Genomic DNA, 22,384 nt, shown 5'->3' on the forward strand with positions numbered 1-22,384 from the left:
CTATCACATTCCTAGAATCTTTTTATATGGACTATAAACTGAAGGACTTATGAATGAATGGATGTGGAACAAATCATCTGAGTTCCCATTATTTCTGGGGAAATTTGCTTTGATATAAGAGTGCTTTGGATTACAAGCATGTTTCCAAATTATGCTCGCAATCCAAGGTTTTACTGTATATGATATTTTTAATTTATAATGTTATTCCTGTTTATTAAAGGAGGAGTATAGTCAAAGATTTTTTGGCTGTACTTCTCCTATGGATAACAGGAGTGCAGTTCTTTCTGCACTCCTATGCCCCGTTTTCATCTGAAATCTGAAAAGATTGAGACAGTATGGTCAGTATTGACCCAGATGCCTGGAGCGGCATTTGGCTCAGCCTCCCAGCTAGCTGCTACAAGCTTAAGTCAGCCGCTTCTGCCTCCTACATGTCCAGTGCTCCAGCGAGTGCTGGAGGGGCAGGGCAGAGAGCCAGTGGCTGACAGTGGAGAGCTGAGCAATCAGTGATGTTTGATCACACAGTCCTCGGTCTGGAGCCAGTGGGGGACTGATGCAGCATCAGACCCATACTGCATCCATCTAGGCGAGTATAATTTTTTTTAAAAAGAATCCCATACATCTCTTTTAATCACCATACTATTTACAATTAGAGTTTACAGCAAACAGCAAGATTCACTTAGTAAATATGGTAAAACTGTTTATTTACGGTGTCACAAAAACCAAAATAGAAAAAAAAAATATTCACTACGTTCATTTTTACACATCTGTGCCCCTTGTAATGGCGGTGTTGCAGTGCACAACTGGAAAATTACATTTGATTTTCCCTCTGCTCCAGCTTCCTTAACAAGGGTGGTGATCTTCCCTCAAATGGTCACTCTCAATGGGGACTACAGTAAATATGTATATCCAGTCCTTGCACATAGCAGCACCTCCCGGGCTTCAGAACAGAGTGATATAATGAGTGCAGAAACATTGAGACGCAGTGGGGATGCATGCACAGTTGCACAGTACAATTGGCTGCCACTTCGTACTCAGAGAATTGTGGTTTGGGGAAAGAAGTGCAAATGACCATAATATATTAACTAGTAGTTAAGGGAAAAAAGAACTCTATTGGGGGCACACAAAGACAACTTTTGAAGTAAAAAAAAGGTGTTTGTTAGTAATTTTAATGTTTAATAACTGTGGTAGTGTAACAATGTATGCTGGATTAGGATGGTATTTTACCTATAGCATTTAGTGACACTTTAAATCAGGGGTCTTCAAACTATGGCCCTCCAGTTGTTCAGGAACTACAATTCCCATCATGCCTAGCCATGTCTGTGAATGTCAGAGTTTTACAATGCCTTATAGTACTTGTAGTTCTGCAACAGCTGGAGGGTCGTATTTTGAAGACCCCTGCTTCTTTAAATCAACTAATCAAATGCAAGAAAAAATCTACACATTTACAACAGAACAATGGGCAAAAATATTAAATATATATGTGATGCAAGCCGCTTACATCAATAGGACCAGGCTCTCTTTTTTTTAGCAAAACCCTTTGAAATATTTTGTAAACACCTAATGATGTGGCCAATAAAACCCTTGAATAGGTTCTTCCTTTGATAGGGTGACAGTGCTCTTCCTTCTCTAGCGAAATCACTTTAGTGTTGTCAACTGTAGCTGCTTAGATGATGGCACCAATGATAGACCTAATAGGGAATATCCACAACTAGCTCTGCCCAGCACCCTTTAGATTGACAGCACATTGCTGTATCTACAGGAGCCTAAAGGAATGATGTAAAAGCTTTCTCTGTTTCTCCGACCCTCTCAAGAACTGTCCATCAGGGTGCAAAAGGCCCCTTTCACACGGGCTTTTCGATCAGGTCCGCCTGTCAGTTTTTCAGGCGGATCTGATCGGATGCTTCATGCACCCCTATGGGGCAGTGGATGTCAGTGGTGACATGTCCACAGACACCCACTTCTATCCAATCCAATGTGGTTCATGAAATCCAGGTGGATAGTAACCCTATTTTCCATCCGTCTGGAGGATTGGATGGGATTGGATGAAAATTGACAGGCGGTCCAATTTCATCCAATCTCCCATAGAGGAGACAGGTCCCTCTCCACACAGCGAGCGGAACGGACCTGTCATCCGTCTGCTCAGCGGGGATCGGTGATCGATCTCCCGCTGAGCAAAGTGGAGTCTGCTGGTTGGAAAGCCCGTGTGAAAGGACCCTAAGCAATTCATCTTAACAGTTGCATTTACTATTGAAAAAGGGGTAAATTGCAATTCTGCATCAAAAATGTCTATTTATTACACTTAGAGGAAAAATAAAACTAGAGTTCGGATAAACTTATTCCCTTAAACATGATTGGGTATTGTGAATACAGCATATGCAGTAAGCTAAATGGACATTCTCTCCATGTATTAATATAATGTACGTTATCACGTCTGTTTATATTGCTTCCTTTTATTGTGCCTGAGAAATATTTTATTAAAATGTATTCTTACCTTGTTTTAAGACCATAAGAACAAACTATAGTTACTTTATAATGTCCTTTCAGGAATTAGCCACATGATGCAGTTGCAGAGAGAAAAAATCGACAATATTAGAGAATTAAAATACTTTAATCAGACAGAAAAAAAGTCGTTGGCCACTTGATTAGGGCTGATTTCCACCATCTGCTCATACTTACTAAGGATCTAGCCCTGACTGAACACTAATTTGTGCACTTCCTAGAAACTGAAATCTCTCAGCAAGCAAATTAACAAGAGAAGGGATTCAGCAATAATGGAACTCCTCAGCTTTTGTTTCTCTCTGACAGATGGACAGGGTGCGCTCAAATTGAATTCAGCTTAATTGCATTGTGCCATTTAAAATTTTATCTGCTCCACAGATTTTGTTTACAGGTTTCAAGATTCCAAACCTTTGGAAGTTTTTTTTTTTTTTTTAACTTGAACTATTGCTGGAAGAGAGATGAATTCAACAGAAAAAGACATTTCTGAACTATCAAAAAAAAAAAAAAAAAATAGGCTTACTTTCCTTTGGGAAAAGAAGACATTCTCAATATTTCTTCGACTCTCTCTCTCTCTTTATATATGTATATATATATATTTAAATATATAAAAAAAGGAAACATATGAGATGTGTATATATAGATAGATAGATAGATAGATAGATAGATAGATAGATAGATAGATAGATAGATAGATAGATAGATAGATAGATAGATAGATAGATAGATAGATAGATAGATAGATAGATAGATAGATGTATCTCAAATGTATATTATATTATTATATAAATTAAATATATCAAACACTAATACTGTAAATTCTTCTTCTGGACACAATGAATCAGGTTAAAGTGAACCTGTATTTTCCCAGGCAGGGCAAAGCACTTAAGTTCCACTCTTTCCACTCTTTCTGTTTGGTTGCCAGTAGTGAATAGAAATACTTGGTACTTCAATGCATGAGGAGCATATTAATCCTTTTCCGCCCATGTAAGCACCAGCTCTGGTGCTTAGTAAATGGATGCCAAAGCTGTCACCTTCCTCTCTTTACTCCTAAAGGCCAAACAGTACAGTAAAGAAGATGTATGTATTGCTGGTAAGGATGGCATTTAAGAAAACCCGTTGCTTTGCCTCTGCCCTTATATATACCTATATATAAAACACATCATAAAATCCAATCCATTTCCTTTGCAAATTGTGCATTACTTGCTTTTGAAAAAAATGACTATTTATATTAGTTAACATGACCAGACAATTATAATAATAAGTCTTTTTAGTGAAATAGCTAACTTACATACAAGGCATACAGCTCTTCACAGTCCCTGGTGTCTGCATGGGGTGTAAACTAAGACCTGGTAACCTCCACATAGTTACACTGTCCTTGGGAAAGCCAAAAACTTTCCCATGCAAAGGTGCAGATTATAATAACTTTAATTGTGAATAAGCAATGCATAAAAAGTGTTACTTCTGTGCATTCCTAACACCCACTGAGCAATCCCTAGATGTTGAGCTGAAAGGGTATATTGAGCCAAATGGTTCATTACACACAAGCAATAGGCTTGGATGAAAGGTGCTTTCAGTTCTACCAGACATTCCAGTTATGGCACCCATTCCTATAATTGACTCTCACAAGTATCCTCCTGCTCAGGAGTGTGATGACATCTCACCTGCTGTGGGAATGTTAAAATACTAATGTCATGTGCAATGTGTACCCAGCAGTTGTGTATTTGACCCTTCAAAAAACTTTCTTTTTTTTTTTTTGCTTGTCTACCAAATAAATATTAGTTTATAATTCTCAAAGGGATTACAAAGATTTACTCAGAAGCCTCTGTGAATGTTAGCAAAGTCTACCTGAATTATCAATCCTTATTTGATTCATACCTCCACGGATAGATTTCCCAGCTGTCTGAACTGGTCTATAACAGTAAAATCAGAAAAGTGCAATATGACTACTTTTTTTTTTTTTGTTCTTTTATTTTATTTACAAAATTCATATTTTAAAAGTTTGCCTAAACTACAAGTTATGTTTACGCTTAAATGCAAGATGGTAGTTCTCTGAAGAAGTCCAAAGCTTATTTGGTCCAAAGTAGCCTTGAGCGCAGACATTTAAGAACGTGTGTATTTACCCCAGATGTGAAGCATGAACATAGAAGCAATAAAAAGTAGAATCATCACCAGTACTGGAACAGGCCCTACTTTAAGACCTGGAGAGTCCTCTGTATATCTGTGCCAGCAGATGTGGTCTGTCCAGAACTTCTTGCGCTACTGCTTGTAGTTTTCTTTGTCTCACAGTAGATCCTGCTGCTCTTGGAGAAACTGCTTTACTTGGTGATCAACTAGTGGCACCAACATTGGTGGAACTTGCTGCAGGACCAGGCAAGTTGCTGAGAGTTGAATGAGCCCACTACACACATAGCTACTCCGCTCGGCTTCGGCACAAATCATTATGACTACTTAAATTGCAGAGACTTCCTGGTTGGCCAGTTGCAGACGAATTATTAATCATCTAAAATGTCTAAAAGGTGGTGGTGAGATGTTCCTGACTGCCATGTCATATCTTTGGCTTCTTTGTACAACAGTCTTTGTATTGTACAAATAATTGCAAGAGACAACATTGGGTTAGCAATGTTAGGTAAAAGACTGAAACAAGGGTTTAGACATTTACAGTTGGTTCCTCATTCTTTCATGTTGTGGGTGTATAGGTAGGACAGCGCTGTGGCATATACACATATACACACTGAAAACTAGATATGCTTTTTTTACATATGAATAATCCAAACCTCAAATGTATAGGATGCCTTAAGCTTGATACACACTATACAATTATTTTTAGATTTGTTCCTTACAATTCACCAAAACCATAAAATATGAGGTCAAACCTAAACACTTTCAATTTGTATGCAATCAGGCCGGCCCTTGCACTACATAGTTGATGGTAAATCTAAAGAAAATCAAACAACAAAAGTTGTATAGTGTGTATCCAGCCTTATGTGTGATATCTGCTGCAGGACACCGTAACCTTTCATGAGAGTCATAAATATGGTATGTCTAAATAGCAAATAAAATAAAAAAATTAAAACGCGGTGCTCTACAGTGCGCCAGACTAATTATTTACTTTGCATTTATGATGGTCTCTAATGTGTACAAACGTAAAAAAAAAAAAAAAAAATGAACACTGTAGGGCCCTTATCATTTATCTTCCCTACAACATGATACTGATAGAGCTGAGTCTTCAACTTTTAAATTAAAACTGATAACCTTGGGCAATCAGGGGCTTTTATAAAAGGGATAAACTTTAGCTTGCCTCAGAACAGGTTGTGTCTCTGTAATGCTTCTGGGACTAAAGAGATCAATTAAGTGTGTATAAACAAACAGTTGGAAAAAAGCTACTAAAACAACAGTGGAGAAGCCTCTCTATTGGGCTCCAGGGGCCTGGGGGAGAGAAGTTTCATTAACTGGATCTGAAGTCCTATGGCCTTCTATAAACAGGCATTAATTAAAGAATGTAAAAAATAAAGTTTCAGACCTTGCAATATGTTAATGATCATATGATTCAGGGCCTGGGAAGGAGAGGTGCAGCAGAGGTCATAAAATAAGCATGAAGCATTTAATATGAGTGCTTGGCAGGGATTTCTGCAAATTAGTTGGTTATTTGCTGGTCCAAAGCAAATTAAGGTGATTTTGCTTCACTTGCTAATTTTTTATATGCATGCTTGGCAAAATGTTTTTCACAAATGGATGAAGGTTATTGTTAATGGCTTAATGAGAAATATTAACATATTTAAATATAACAGCAATCCCTGACACACAAAATAACATAGCCAATTTAGAAACTTGTCTGACAGGTAACTAATGCACAGGTAATCCCGCTGTTTGTTTTATATATGGGTGACAGCTTTTTTTATTTTTAAAATATATATTTAAAAAAAATAGCTGCCATTAGGGTAGTGGTATAATAACCGGTATTGTAAAACAGAAACGTTAGCTCGCAGGACTGTAACAGCTTCCATCAAGGAAGTACATTTGTCAATACAGAACTATAATCAGCAGTTCTTAAAATGCTCGTTCTGTGGGATTTAAAAATAGTGGATTAGGTTGCTTCGAACCTAACTTCATAGTTCACCTTTAAATTTAAGTAAGAGCAGATCTTGTAGCTGATCAGTAGCTGAGCATCAGTGATCAGATATTAAATGAGTAATGGAAAATCCAATCAGACAATACACTACATTTTTCTATAACTACCCATAGGCTTGGTTTTCCTGCATGTACAATGCAGTTGCCTTTACACTGGTACGACTTGTCAGGCAACTTGGTCAGCCTGAAAGTCACGCACTGTCGCGTCCCATAGTGTAGTACAGGAACGGTTCTAATAGGAGCCACACAAGTCGCTCCGACTTAGAAAAAGGGTCCTGTAATACTTCGGGGTGACCTGGAGCGACTTGCATAGACATTCATTTTATGAAGTCCGTGCAAGTCGTGCCGAAGTCGCGGTGCACACGACTTCACAGGTCGCCCCCTAAGTCGGAGCGCCGTAGTGTGAACCGAGCCTTAGGGGAAGATTTCATAACACGCCCCACCCCATAAAGTTTCATTAATGGAATGGACTTCCCATAGATGACCATATCAATTGACTGTCAGCTTAGGTCTGTGGGTACCTTCATTGAACATAGTCACTATACAACAGATGACCTTTATATAATTACTTCTACTATCTCCTGCACAAAACAAAAAGTGCTTTTGTTTGGGGCCCACCATTAAATGTAAGGTGTATGTATAGCCTTTTTTTTATTTATTTTTTAAAATTTTGAATAAAGTAGTGGAGGGTAACCCCATGTCAATTTAATATTTGTTGTTTGTATATAATTAGGGAATGCAACATATGACCTTTATATGATTACTTCTACTATCTCCTGCACAATCAAAGCAAAAGGTGCTTTTGTTTGGGGATCACCAACAAACCTAAAGTGCATGTATAGCCAATTTTTTTTTAATTTTGGATAGAGTAACTGCGGGTTAAAACCATGTCAGTTTAATGTTTGCATATACCCCTCCCCCCATGTTGGAATGTACTCCCCAGGACGTGAGTCCACCCCAAGACCCATACTCATTATACTTGATATATACTCCCCTTCACCCTCTGGACTGTTCCTGACCCATACCCCCAATCTCAATCTAGGGGCCACCTTAAGCAATGTGTTTGCCTGACCCCACCCCCCCCCCCCGGTCCGGTTGGGCGAACTGGAATAGTACTATGTAAAAGTAATGATCTGTCATGTTTCTTTTTGTTTTTTGGAAGATTTTCACTGACAGTATGAAACAATTTTACTTATCTGTATGTTTTGGAGTGGCTTGTTGCCAAATGTAAGACGTGTACATTCATTGTTTTCATGCATTTCTGAATTGCAAACTTCTTTTCAATAAAAACTGTTTAAATAATGTTTGCATATAATGAGGGAATTTTCTTTTCATATCCTGTACTAAAGATCACAACAAGATGTTAGAGGAAATCTCCCAAGTGCGGTGAATTCCCCTCTTTGGCAGTTGTCAAAGCAATTTTCCCCAATGAAAGATTTTCCTTTAACTCGTGTTTTGGATATGAAATCAATAGGTAAATCTGCCTAGTAGTGACACACGCAGAAATATAATCTTGACAGTGTGCTCAACCCACTCTATTAAAAAAAAAAAAAGTTTTGCATATCTGCCTAAAGATATAATTCAATGACAAATTGATAGTAGAATGAATCAGTTTGTTTCGTAACATGAAAAAGATGGGAGTACTTATTTATTATTTATTTCAGGTACTTATATAGCGCCGGCAGTTTACGCAAAGCTTTACATATACATTGTACATTCACATCAGTCTCTACTCTCAAGGAGCTTACAATCTAAGGTCCCTAACTCACATACATACACATACTAGGGCCAATTTAGACAGGAGCCAATTAATCTACCAGCATGTCTTTGGAGTGTGGGAAGAAACCGGAGTACCCAGAGGAAACCCATGCAGGCACAGGGAGAACATGCAGACTCCAAGCAGGTAGTGTCATGGTTGGGATTCAAACCAGTGACCCTTTTTGCTGTTAGGCGAAAGTGCTATACTTCCCTCTCAACGTGGCCCCTGCTACTCCAGGTACCTTAGATAATCTTCAATGTGCACCACAATCTCCAAAACCCAGGGAGCAATAAGTAAACAAAGATGCTGTTTGCTCTTGTAGCCTACCATTCTCAACCCCTTCCTTTTGGCTAGTCAGGCAACTTGTAACATTTTATGGTAAATAGGAAGATGCAAAGGGTAGGAGGAAGATGGCCAAGATGGAAGATTAAAAAGCTATAGAGGCTATTTGTGTCCAAGGTTTTAGGGACCTGCCCTCCTTGCTTTTATGTTGGCCATTAGCTTGCCTCACTGGCCAATAGTTAAGTACAGAGGCGAATGGTGTTGAGCCTGAATCATGACCAAGAAGCTGTGAAGCATTTGTTTCTCAGGTATTTTGAATCCCAGGGTACAGTGAAGATGATTTAAGGCAGGGGTCCTCAAACTATGGCCCTCCAGTTGTTCAGGAACTACAATTCCCATTATGCCTAGTCCTGTCTGTGAATGTCAGAGTTTTACAATGCCTCATGGGATGTATAGTTCCACAACAGCTGGAGGGCCGTAGTTTGAGGATCCCTGATTTAGGCTCCTTTCACACACTCCGTCCATTGGATGGAGTCCGTTTTTCTCAGCCGGGGATCGAGCCGCCGATCCCCCGCTGAGCAGCAGGAGGACAGCTGTGTCTCCGTGCTGTGTGCGGAGACACAGTTGTCAGTTCCCCATGCATCTCTATGGGGGAAATCGGATGGGAACGGACCGTCGGTCTGTTCTCATCTGATGCCATCCGATCCGCTGGACGGATGGAAAATAGGGTTTCCATCTGTCCAGATTTGACGGATCGGATCTGGTCGGATGTCAGCGGACATGTCTCCGCTGACATCCGATGCCCCATAGGAATGCATGGGGGGACCGTTCAGATCCGCCAAAAAAACGGACAGGCGGATCTGAACGCTCCGCCTGTGTGAAAGGGGCCTTAAGGTGTTAGGTGCCTTCTATGCCCATCAGGATTTGCCTTCATAGATAAGAACTTCCAATGCAGGTTGCCTTTAAGGGAGTGAAGAATATAGAGTAGAATATGTAATATTTTAATTGCATCTTAATTGTAAAAATTAAGATTAATATTAATATTATTAATATATTAAGATTAATATTAAGATGAATATTATTGTAAAAATACTTTAGATCCTGTAAAAGTAAAAAAAGAAAATCAAAACAATCTATATAATCGTTATGTCTGGCTGTAAATAATCATAAAAACTAAAAAAAAATAAAAATAATATTTTCACTCAAAGTGATCTTCTTTCTTCTCTTGTCAGAAGACAAAATCCTTGCCAAGGATGAGTTGTATCGCACTAGGATGAAGAAAGCAAGCTTGTATGACAATGCTCTGTAACAGCAATTTTAGATGGACAAATTACAGTTGAGAAAATTTCATGACTCGGTAAAATGAGCAATGATGACATCTGTGGATGCAGGTCTGTTCATATCTTTGTACAGCCTTTAGGGAAATAAATATATCTGAACATTCGGTGAAGTGAAGCTCATTCAATAAATCAACCTGACACAATAACACTTCTGGCACATGATCCTTACTTCTTTCTCAGCACCACCTTCCCCTCTGTGTGCCTGTTCCACCAAATGGTCTATCCCCACAGGCCTGTATATCAAATCAGCACACAAATACCCACTGGAAATTTATTGGGATTTGCTTTTACTCTGCAAAAGACATGACACAATCTGATCTTATCTGGTGCTACAGGTGGAACACAAAAAACTAACAAGTGACTTTAAGATCTGTAATTTATTGTGTAATCGCTTCCTTGCTTTCATACTGCAAACAAAAAAGGAAACTGTGCTGAAGCTTAATTTCCGCCTTTAAAGGGTACCTCTCATCACAGAGTAATTTATTGTGCTGTAAGTGTAATTGAATTTGCCATTTACCTTTACTAGCTAATGGAAAAAAAAATACTGACTTTTTCTATAATAATACAAAGAACAATGATGATTTTTTAGTATGCAGTAGCACATAGCAACAAAGCCACAGCCTTAATCTGCTTACAAGCAGTTTTACTATAGAGTATTCTTTGTTGCTTTTTTGCCTTAATCCACATAAGGCCAATTGATATAATATATAGCATAGGTGACCATGTTGAACTGATTATCATTATCCATTTGAAGATGGGATCTTTTTAACACTCCTGTAAGCATTTACGGCTTTAGACAAAACATTTCTATATATATAGCTTTCAAAAAGCCCCCAAAGTCTAAACAGTACAGCTGCATTGTCTGTTTCTATATATGCTACATGCTTTGCTGTCAGCTGCTCAGCCATCCACTGGAAACATCCCTTCGTTCTAGTCTTTGTTGTGACAAGCTGCAGGAAATGAATGTTGATATGATGCGGTTCATGGGAAACGTATAGGTTTGATATTGTACACATCTTTCTTGGTATCCACCAATTCTGAAGGCTTGTGAAGGTAGTTAAAGAGGAGATCCAGCCCCCCCACCCCAAAAAAAATGTCCCTGCTATATACATGCTATTACCATAATTAACTCTGCCTTTTCTGTGCTGGCAGATCATCATTATCAGTTGTAAGTCATGGGAAACATATAGGTTTGATATTGTACACATCTTCCTTGGTATCCACCAATTCTGAAGGCTTGTGAAGGTAGTTAAAGAGGAGATCCAGCCCCCCCACCCCCCACTAATTTTTTTTCCCTGCTATATAATGTGAAGAAGGGGGCTGAGGAGAAATGTTTAGCATAATTAACACTGCCTGTTCTGTGCTGGCAGATCATCATTATCAGTTGTAAGCAAAATGTGCACCCTTTCTGTCATAGTGAAGGGTTGAATATCTCAATCCTTGGGTGGTACATTTATGCTAATACATATTTTAACCCCTTCATGCTGACCTATGCAAATATGTGGCCTCGGCTTGAAGGGGTTGTACTTGGGTGATCCCTTTAGCTTCATGCATCACCCCGCCACTGATTTTTAGAGCCAGCGGTTGGCTTTCTTGGGATAACAACCAATTGCAGCTAAAAAAGCCTCTAAGCTGTTATCCCAAGCTGTGGGAGGGGATGCCCGGGCTCTTCTGTCCCACCAGGAGGGCCAAGTGACCAGCTGCCACATCCGCCGGCTGGTCGGAGACCCGAAAGAAGCCAGAATCAGCCTTGATCAGGTCTCGGATCTAGTAAACCACTAGTAAAATATCACTTCCGGTTTACAGAAGACTTCAAGGCGCCAAATTTAAAAAAATAACAGCATTAAAAACAGCCAAACCTGGTATTTTGAATGCTTTTAAGTGCAAAATAGGGATTTGGAGTCTTTTGGACCCCCAGATCCCTCCATAAAGAGTACTTGTCACTGCCTATTACTGTCTGACAGCAATAAAAGTGATCAGATTTTTTTTTTTCTCAAAGGGACAGTGTAAAAGTATAAAAATAAAATAAAATAAATAAGAGAAAAAAAAATAAAAAAATGTAAAGCGCCCCATCCCTCAGTGCTCGCATGCAGAAGCGAATGCAAATGTAAGTTGCGACCAATTGTAAACAGTGTTCAAACCACACATGTGAGGTTTCCCTGCAATTGTTAGACTGAGAGCAATAATTTCTAGCACAAGATCTCCTCTGTAACTCTAAACTGGTAACCTGTAAGAGTCACCTATGGAGATTTTTAGGTACTGTAATTGGTCGCCATTCCACAAGTGTGCAAAATTTTAAAGCGTGACATGTTAGGAATCTATTTACTTGCCATGACATCATGTTTCACATTATACAAAAAAATTGGGCTAACTTTACTTTTTTTTTTTTTTTTTTAATTTATGAAAGTGTATTTTTTTCCAACAAAATTGCGTTTGAAATACCGCTGTGCAAATACTGTGTGACATAAAATATTGCAATGATCGCCATTTTATTCTTTAGGGTCTCTGCTAAAATATATATATATATATATATATATATATATATATATATATTTATATGTATATAATGTTTGGGGGTTCTAAGTAATTTTCTAGCAAAAAATACTGATTTTAACTTGTAGGCAACGAATTTCAGAAAAAGGCTTAGGCAGGAAGGGGCTAAGCAATCTGTCCCTAGTTATCTGTTTCCAAGTTATTCTGAAAAATGAAAGCTGCCTATAGAGCCCTATGTACAACGAAACAACTAAAAGGGTAAGGATGGCCATACATGTTTAATTTTCTTGTACAATTTTCTTTTAGATTTATGTAGCGCAAGAGCCTGCCTAATTGGATACAATTGAAAGTTGTTTTGTTTTCTTGACCTCCTATTATATGTTTTTTTGGTAAATCTAAAGGAAAATTGTACAAGGGAATTGAACATGTATGGCCAGCCTAAGACTTGTTTAAAAACTTTTTTTTTAATACGTTTGCATGGAAACACATAACAAATATATTGTGGGGGGTTTTCAAATTTGGCTGCAAAGATAAGTGAGGATTTTAGCTGTATTAGTGGATTTGCAACGAAAACAACAGAGTGTTGTACGTGATAATTTTTGTTTGCACTAAAATTGAAACTTTCAGGACAAGCTTTTGGGGTGCACCCTATTCATCCAAGCAGTATTCCGTGAACAGTCGAACAAGGGGTCCACACGAAAAGCTTGTACTGAAAATGTTAACAGTAGTGTAAATAAAAAAAGGATCACGGACAGTACTCAATTGTTTTGCGTCAAAGGTGGAAATAGACTTTAAGCAAGATATGACAGGTCAGAAAATTTTGTTGAAAGATGACATCTGATAGCCTTTTCATTGTGTTCAGTCACCTTTTTACCAGTCTCTGTACTGTGTGTGACTTTTATCAGAGTTATTTTCATTATCTGGCAAGTCACACTTTTCAGGACTCTAGTGGAATGCTAGGGGGATTAGAACAGCATGGTGGAAACAAACACATTTATCCAGGCAGGGCACTGTCTGCCCATGTTATTCCTTACAGATCAAAAGTGAAAGGTTATAAAAGATGTTTAACCACTCCTGGACCAGAAGGATTTACCTCCTTAATGACCAGGCCATTTTTTGCAATTCGGCACTGCGTTACTTTAACTGACAATTGTGCGATGCTGTAACCTAATAAAATTGATGTCCTTTTTTTACCCCACACATTTTAGTGGTATTTGATCACCTGTGCAGTTTTTATTTTTTGTGCTATAAACAAAATAAGAGCGACCATTCTGAAAAAAATATATATATATTTTTTTACTTTCTGCTATAAAACAGATAAAATAAATAAAAAAATTAAAAATCAAATTTTTTCATCATTTTAGGCCAATTTGTATTCTGCTACATATTTTTGGTAAAAAAAAATCCCAATAAGTGTATATTGATTGGTTTGCGCAAAAGTTATCACGTCTACAAACTAGGGTGAAGATTTTTGTCATTTTTATTATTTTTTATTTTTTTTACTAGTAATGGCAGCGATCAGCGATTTTTAGCGGGACTGCGACATTGTGGCGGACAGATCGGACCCCTAACTGACATTTTTGACACTTTTGGGGGGACCAGTGACATTACTACAGTAATCAGTGCTAAAAATATGCACTGTTACTGTATTAATGACACTGGCAGGGAAGGGGTTAACACCTTTTAATCAAAGGATTAAATGTGTGCCTAGGGGGGCTTACTGCTTGAACACAGAGTTCCTAAATAGGAGGAACACAGGATCCCTGTTTTCATAACTGACAGAACAGCGGTCTACCGTGTTTACATTGGCAGACCGCTGTTCTGTCTCCACGGAAAGCGATCGCGGGTACCCAGCGGCAATCGCGGCCCCTGGACCCGCTGGTTAGCTTCCCCTGTGGCGATGTTTGCTAGGTTCAGTTTAGTTACCTTTAAAAGAGAAGTAAAGGATTCTTTTTTATCACCCATTTATACTTACCTAGGTGGATGCAACATCAGTCCGATGCTTCATCTGTCCCCCAGCGCCTCTACACTGACAACCGAGCAATCGAAAACCGAGCGATCAAACACTGCAGATCGCTCGGTTCTGACAGCTCCCAAAGCAGAAAGCTGCTGACTTTTAGTCACCGGCTCTCTACTCTGCCTCCTCCTCGCTCAGTGGAGCGCTGGGCTGTGGAGGGGACAGAGTGGCCAGCTCAGCCTCTCACGGGCTCGCTGAGAGGCTGAGCCGGGTGTGGGTCCAGGCAGCTGGCAGATCCTGATTTCCATCGTCACGATGACGTGGTGCCTGGACCGACATCTGTGATGTTAGCAGAGAGTGGACTTCAGCCCGCTCTCTGCTTAAAACGGGTCACAGGAGTGCAGAACGGACTGCACTCCTGTGATCCATAGGAGATGTACAGCCAAACCAGCTTTGGCTGTACCTCTCCTTCAATATACTAAATAAAGAGGGCAGCTGGGGATGCCAAAGATCTTATTTGTTTTATTTCAATTTTATTTTCCAGTTTAGCTGCTGTGAGTTTCCCTGTTTGTACAGTAATGATAGTAGGGTGCTCATTCTTCACCTTATCCATTCAGAACACGTTTATATACTTTTCACAGAATACAAGGAGTTCTGTGAATGGACAAGGGAAGGGGCTAATGAAGGTCACAATCTCCCCATGTCCAATCACAGAATGCCTTGTTTTCAAAGCCGTGAAACCTAAAAATCAGATTGAAAGGGTAACTCCACTTTTGTGGGGAAAAAAAAATAGCAAATGAAGAAAAAACAATATAGCGTATACAATTGCGACACAAGTCATATTTTGATTGAATGTTATTAAAAATGACCTTTCCTTTTTAGTCTGCAGCTCTGTAATTTTCTCTAAAGTGCAATGCAATATGGCTGGCTACTTGGAGCTGTTCTGCACATAAAATGTCCCGCAGAAACATAATTTCCTGCTTGTGTGATTAGCTCACCGATTTCCCCAGAAGTCTGCCTAAGATACAAGTCAGATTTCTGGCATCCCCTGCAACAAAAATTAAATTTTTGGTGAGCTACTCCCAGTAGGAAAATGTCTAAAGGGATGCAGGCCCAGCAGAGTTCCTCATTAGTGCTCTGAAGCCGCACTACTGATTGATAGTTATGAAACAACTCCCATTAGACCCACTCAGCACAGGGGCACAGAGGAACAAACAGGGATTTCTTCAGAATAAAATAGGTAGGAATCTGCAACAAAAGGTTGTTATAATCCATGCAATGTACATAGATAATCCAGAGGGGAATGTTTTCAAAAGTGGAGATACACTTTAACGCATGGGTGTCCAACCTTTTGGCTTCTCGGTGCCACATTGAGTGTAGAGAAATTTTCTCGGGCCGCATATAAAATATATACTATAGTTAAGGTATATAAATAATAAAATGCCACCGCACCCTTCCCGCACAGCCGAACCCCCCCCCCCCGCACTAATTTAACACAACTAGAGGATGATCAAATGAAATGGAATCAGTATACAGATGATTACTTCTTCTGAGAGATATTAAAGGAACACTCCAACCACCATGACCACTTCAGTAATTTGAAGTGGTCATGGTGGTCGGAGTCCTTCACTTCGATGTTATAAGTTGTGTCTGTCTTGTGTCATGTGTCTGTCTTCATTTAAGGCTCCAAAGCATAAAATAATAGAGGAAAACAGTTCTTGGCACTTTAAGAAGCAGCCAATATACTGTATGCACTTTTAAAGTTGACCTGATGTGAAATTTCAGCTCAAGGGCCGTGGGAGTCAGGAATTAATTCCTAATTATGGATGAATAGTCATCCCTTATGTACACCTGGGGTCCATTGAGGTCTGCCGGTTCCATGGTCCTACCCGGATGTTTTGTGGCTTTTCGGAGAGGAATTTGGACGTTTTCTTGTCTCTGGTGACTGACTTCGCACGCCTGTTTGACCTTCCGTAACAGGGGGTCCAACTGTCCGGTAAGGGTACACCCTTTATTGATTGTGTGATATCTGCCAGAAACTCCATTTCAAGATTATTGTTGGATTTGTGGCCACTTTTTCAGCATTTGAATCTTTCCTCTACATGGACTTATGGACTTTGGTTCACCTCTTTTTTCTTCAGTTAGTTAGTTGTTCCATTTAGTGGCGCTGTACCATCTTCACATAATTTTTTGGTTTGATATACTTTGTATAAGCAGCCTTTTTAGCATACTGTTCTTTGTGCGCAGCTTTCTTCCTATTACTGCACATGATCACATCCCTGACTTCCTTCCTCCCCAGCAAAAAAAAAATTGTCAGGGGGCAGTGGGCCTCATTGCCTGGGGTTCTGGGCCGCATGTGGCCCCCGGGCCGCAGGTTGGACATGCCTGCTTTAACGTGATGTTAAAGGCTATGTTTTTTTTTTTAAAACAAACATGTTATACTTACCTGCTCTGTGCAGTGGTTTTGCACAGAGCAGCCTTGATCCTCCTCTTCTGGCACACCTAAGCCCTCCCTTCTGCGAGTGCCCCACAAGCAAGCAGCTTGCAATTCGTGCACCAAGCAGGCTCGCACCATTCAGGCACAGAGCTGTGACTTGACCCTGCCCCCTATCTCTCCTCATTGGCCCACCGATTTTGATTGACATCAGGAGGAGCCAATGGCGCCCACTGCCATCTCAGCCAGTAAGGAGTGAGAGTCTCCAGACAGCTGGCGCTCTCGTGCACATCACTGGATCGAGACAGGCCTCTGGTTTTGGGAAGGGGGGGGGGGGCATAGAATGCATTAAGCTAAAAAAAAAAAAAACTTCTGCCTTTAGAGCCACTTTGACAGTAAATCCAGCATGATTACAACTAAGATTTTTAGCATTCCCAGCTGCCCTTTCAACATAGAATTCCAGTTATTAGAGGTTTCCAAAGTGAACTCAGCAAGTGCCAAAAAAATATTTTTTCCTGGTGTTCCACTTTAAAATGTGTACACAGTTTAGACCAAAAAACCAAACCATTGAGGGGGGGGGGATAAACTTCTGTGTATTTAGGGTGGCCTAGAAGTGATTAGCTCAGCAAATGAAGTTTGTGCACAGACCTTAATAAGCTAAGGTATTGTGATCAGGCATGCACAGATGCACATACAGTAATAACACTTAATGTCGTTGTTTTGGGCTAACAACCGAAATGCTTCATGTGTCCTTTTTAATATATAACGTGACCTTTTCTCAGGCTGAATAGTCAAAATGTCACTAAGTGAATTTTGCTTCAAACGAATAGACATGAAAATAGAATTTATTATTTATTTTCAAAACGAGTGTTTTATTACTCAGCTCTCATTTAGAAGCTTAAGATTTTTTACCATGATCATCTAATTACAAAATCAGGTTAATGAGATTGAAATTGTTCTAGTGCTGAAAATATGTCCCTAATCTAAGGCATACGCAAGGATAGGAAAAGAAGTTGAACTGTATTGAAGCTATGATTTAGAAGTGAACAAATTGTCTACCTTCCAACTGATCTGAACAGACTGGAGAATATTCTTAGACTGAAAGCTATGCACAATCGTTTAAGGACCATAAAGAATGATGCCATGTTTGTTCATATACCTTTTTGCTTTTCTTTGTCATTTAAGTTGGATGATTTAGGGTCCATTCACACCTATGTGCATCCCTCTCGTAATGTGTCGTAACATTGTGCATAGGTGTGAATGGACCCTTAGGCTGGATTCAAATTTTTCCATACACATTTTCATGCATATTTACGCATGGTTTCTTAATGCGCCTTGAGGCATGTTCTTATGCACTGTCTTTGTTTTCAAAAGGCTCTTTAATGGGTATTGAATCATCAAAAACAAGTGGTCAAACTATTTACATGCATTAACATGCAATAATACGGATGGCTGTGAACACCTATGTATACCAGCCACATAGGGCAGCATATTTCATGCAGGAAAATTCACATGGTTTATATTGTAGAGAATGTTTTGAATAGGTCTAAATGTCCTGGTTCTTTTAGTATAGCAATGTGCTTCCAGTAGATATTTTTTTTTTCAAATATTTTATTTATTCAAGAAAAACTGACATTTCAAATCAAATAATTACATCGCTACATAATCATCAACAATCAGTCTTACCAGTAGATATTTTTACCATAATTGTAATTAATACATTTTTTTTTTTAATTTAAACAAATTCAGCACCATATATCATTTATTATATACACTATATTGTCAAAAGTATTGGCACGCCCCCCTCTACACACATATGACGTTTATTGGCATCCCAGTCTTAGTCTGTAGGGTTCAATATTGAGTTGGCCCACCCTTTCCAGCTATAACAGCTTCTACTCTTCTGGGAAGGCTGTCCACAAGGTTTAGGAGTGTGTCTATGGGAATGTTTTACCATTCTTCCAGAAGTGCATTTGTGAGGTAGGGCACTGATATTGGAAGAGAAGGCCTGGCTCTCAGTCTCTGCTCTAATTCATGACATAGACACACTCCTGAACCTTGTGGACAGCCTTCCCAGAAGAGTTAAAGCTGGTATAGCTGGAAAGGGTGGGTCAACTCAATATTGAACCCTACAAACTAAGACTGGGATGCCATCAAAGTTCATGTGTGTACAAAGGCAGGTGTCCCAATACTTTTGGTAATATTGTGTGTGTGTATGTATATATATATATATATATATATATATATATATATAATTGTAGAGACTTCCTCTGCTGTTTATCTGCATTTTACTCCAATCACCCATCTCCCTGATTAATAACTACTGCGATAGGGGTAGGGCGTACAAACAGGCTGGATTAGCAATCGCACAAGTTATTTAAGGATATTTCTGTTCGCTATATCCCAATGCTGTGGGAAGTATATAAAAAACACAGACCAGCAAAGTGCGCTACAAGGTTCAGCCTGACAAATGGTAGTCTATGTTGTCAGCATGGTGTGGACAAAGATTCATTCCAATTCAGAAGGATCGTGCAGCTTGCCAGGTGAAGATCCGGGAAGATCCAGGGAGCTCATACAACAAAGAAATGGCAGTGCCAGATTCTCATAAGAATAGGAAAAGTGATTTATTAAAAAAAAACAAATACACTTACATGTTATAATCTGTGTAATCAGCATAGATGGAAGATGAAAACACCACAGAGTTGTCTGCAGTCAAGGTTTTGACAAAGAAAGTGTGAACCTCTGAAACGCGTTACTGCCCCCAGCACTTCCCCCCACTTCTCACAGACACGAAGGGGTTGCCACGAGCAGTGTTCCCTTTAAGGTGCGCGCGTGCGCGGACGCGCAGTGGAAATTACGTCCCGCGCAAGCACCTAGTTAGACGGCGCAGACGGAGCGGCCAGGGAGCAGAGCGTGCACCCCGAGAGCACGCCCATCGTGTGACAATAGCGAATGAAAATTCGCTATTGTCATACGGGTCCTCCTCCTGGCCAATCAGGGAGCGGGTCCTCCCGCTTCCTGATTGGCCGAAAGGCCAACTTCATGCCATTGGCCGAGGAGGAGGCGCCGGGACTCGGGAGGATGGAGACGCGGGAAGCTGGAAGCCGGGGACTGAAGACAGAGTGCCGTGACCGTCCGTGAGGTAAGTGCACGGGGTCGCGGGGGGGCATTGCTGTGGCACTCTGCAATTTATTGGGGGCATTGCTGTGGCACTCTGCAATGTATTGGTGGCATTGCTGTGGCACTCTGCAATTTATTGGGGGCATTGCTGTGGCACTCTGCAATGTATTGGGGGCATTGCTGTGACACTCTGCAGTTTATTGGGGGCATTGCTGTGACACTCTGCAGTTTATTGGGGGCATTGCTGTGGCACTCTGCAGTTTATTGGGGGCAATGCTGTGGCACTCTGCAGTTTATTGGGGGCATTGCTGTGGCACTCTGCATTTTATTGGGGGCAATGCTGTGGCACTCTGCAATTTATTGGGGGCAATGCTGTGGCACTCTGCAGTTTATTGGTGGCATTGCTGTGGCACTCTGCAATTTATTGGGGGCATTGCTGTGGCACTCTGCAATGTATTGGGGGCATTGCTGTGGCACTCTGCAATGTATTGGGGGCATTGCTGTGACACTCTGCAATGTATTGGGGGCATTGCTGTGACACTCTGCAGTTTATTGGGGGCATTGCTGTGGCACTCTGCAATGTATTGGGGGCATTGCTGTGGCACTCTGCAGTTTATTGGGGGCAATGCTGTGGCATTCTGCAATGTATTGGGGGCATTGCTGTGGCACTCTGCAGTGTATTGGGGGCATTGCTGTGGCACTCTGCAGTTTATTGGGGGCATTGCTGTGGCACTCTGCAATGTATTGGGGGCATTGCTGTGGCACTCTGCAGTTTATTGGGGGCATTGCTGTGACACTCTGCAATTTATTGGGGGCAATGCTGTGGCACTCTGCAGTTTATTGGGGGCATTGCTGTGGCACTCTGCAATTTATTGGGGGCATTGCTGTGGCACTCTGCAGTTTATTGGGGGCATTGCTGTGGCACTCTGCAGTTTATTGGGGGCATTGCTGTGGCACTCTGCAATGTATTGGGGGCATTGCTGTGGCACTCTGCAATGTATTGGGGGCATTGCTGTGGCACTCTGCAATGTATTGGGGGCATTGCTGTGACACTCTGCAGTTTATTGGGGGCATTGCTGTGACACTCTGCAGTTTATTGGGGGCATTGCTGTGGCACTCTGCAGTTTATTGGGGGCAATGCTGTGGCACTCTGCAGTTTATTGGGGGCATTGCTGTGGCACTCTGCAATTTATTGGGGGCAATGCTGTGGCACTCTGCAGTTTATTGGGGGCAATGCTGTGGCACTCTGCATTTTATTGGGGGCAATGCTGTGGCACTCTGCAATTTATTGGGGGCAATGCTGTGGCACTCTGCAGTTTATTGGTGGCATTGCTGTGGCACTCTGCAATTTATTGGGGGCATTGCTGTGGCACTCTGCAATGTATTGGGGGCATTGCTGTGGCACTCTGCAATGTATTGGGGGCATTGCTGTGGCACTCTGCAATGTATTGGGGGCATTGCTGTGACACTCTGCAGTTTATTGGGGGCATTGCTGTGACACTGCAGTTTATTGGGGGCATTGCTGTGGCACTCTGCAGTTTATTGGGGGCAATGCTGTGGCACTCTGCAGTTTATTGGGGGCATTGCTGTGGCACTCTGCAATTTATTGGGGGCAATGCTGTGGCACTCTGCAGTTTATTGGGGGCAATGCTGTGGCACTCTGCATTTTATTGGGGGCAATGCTGTGGCACTCTGCAATTTATTGGGGGCAATGCTGTGGCACTCTGCAGTTTATTGGTGGCATTGCTGTGGCACTCTGCAATTTTTTGGGGGCATTGCTGTGGCACTCTGCAATGTATTGGGGGCATTGCTGTGGCACTCTGCAATGTATTGGGGGCATTGCTGTGGCACTCTGCAATGTATTGGGGGCATTGCTGTGACACTCTGCAGTTTATTGGGGGCATTGCTGTGACACTCTGCAGTTTATTGGGGGCATTGCTGTGGCACTCTGCAGTTTATTGGGGGCAATGCTGTGGCACTCTGCAGTTTATTGGGGGCATTGCTGTGGCACTCTGCAATTTATTGGGGGCAATGCTGTGGCACTCTGCAGTTTATTGGGGGCAATGCTGTGGCACTCTGCATTTTATTGGGGGCAATGCTGTGGCACTCTGCAATTTATTGGGGGCAATGCTGTGGCACTCTGCAGTTTATTGGGGGCAATGCTGTGGCACTCTGCATTTTATTGGGGGCAATGCTGTGGCACTCTGCAATTTATTGGGGGCATTGCTGTGGCACTCTGCAGTTTATTGGGGGCAATGCTGTGGCACTCTGCAGTTTATTGGGGGCATTGATGTGGCACTCTGCAGTTTATTGGGGGCATTGCTGTGGCACTCTGCAGTTTATTGGGGGCAATGCTGTGGCACTCTGCAATG

The 22,384-nt window shown here is 41.0% G+C and overlaps 1 protein-coding gene and 1 pseudogene across 6 annotated transcripts in view; one reads left to right on the plus strand and one right to left on the minus strand.

Moving 5' to 3' along the window:
* The window catches only part of DACH1 (dachshund family transcription factor 1), a 482,576-nt gene that overhangs the window by 77,162 nt on the left and 383,030 nt on the right, over positions 1-22,384 (plus strand). The gene's annotated exons all lie outside the window — the stretch shown is intronic.
* The window catches only part of LOC309546711 (protein transport protein Sec61 subunit beta-like), a 54,601-nt pseudogene continuing 36,663 nt past the window's right edge, over positions 4,447-22,384 (minus strand). The window contains exon 2 of the transcript in view: positions 4,447-4,877. The product of the transcript in view is annotated as a protein transport protein Sec61 subunit beta-like (transcript). The remainder of the gene's footprint in view (positions 4,878-22,384) is intronic.

This window comes from Pelophylax lessonae, assembly GCF_965119305.1.
Source record: "Pelophylax lessonae genome assembly, chromosome: 2".
Lineage (NCBI taxonomy): Eukaryota > Metazoa > Chordata > Amphibia > Anura > Ranidae > Pelophylax > Pelophylax lessonae.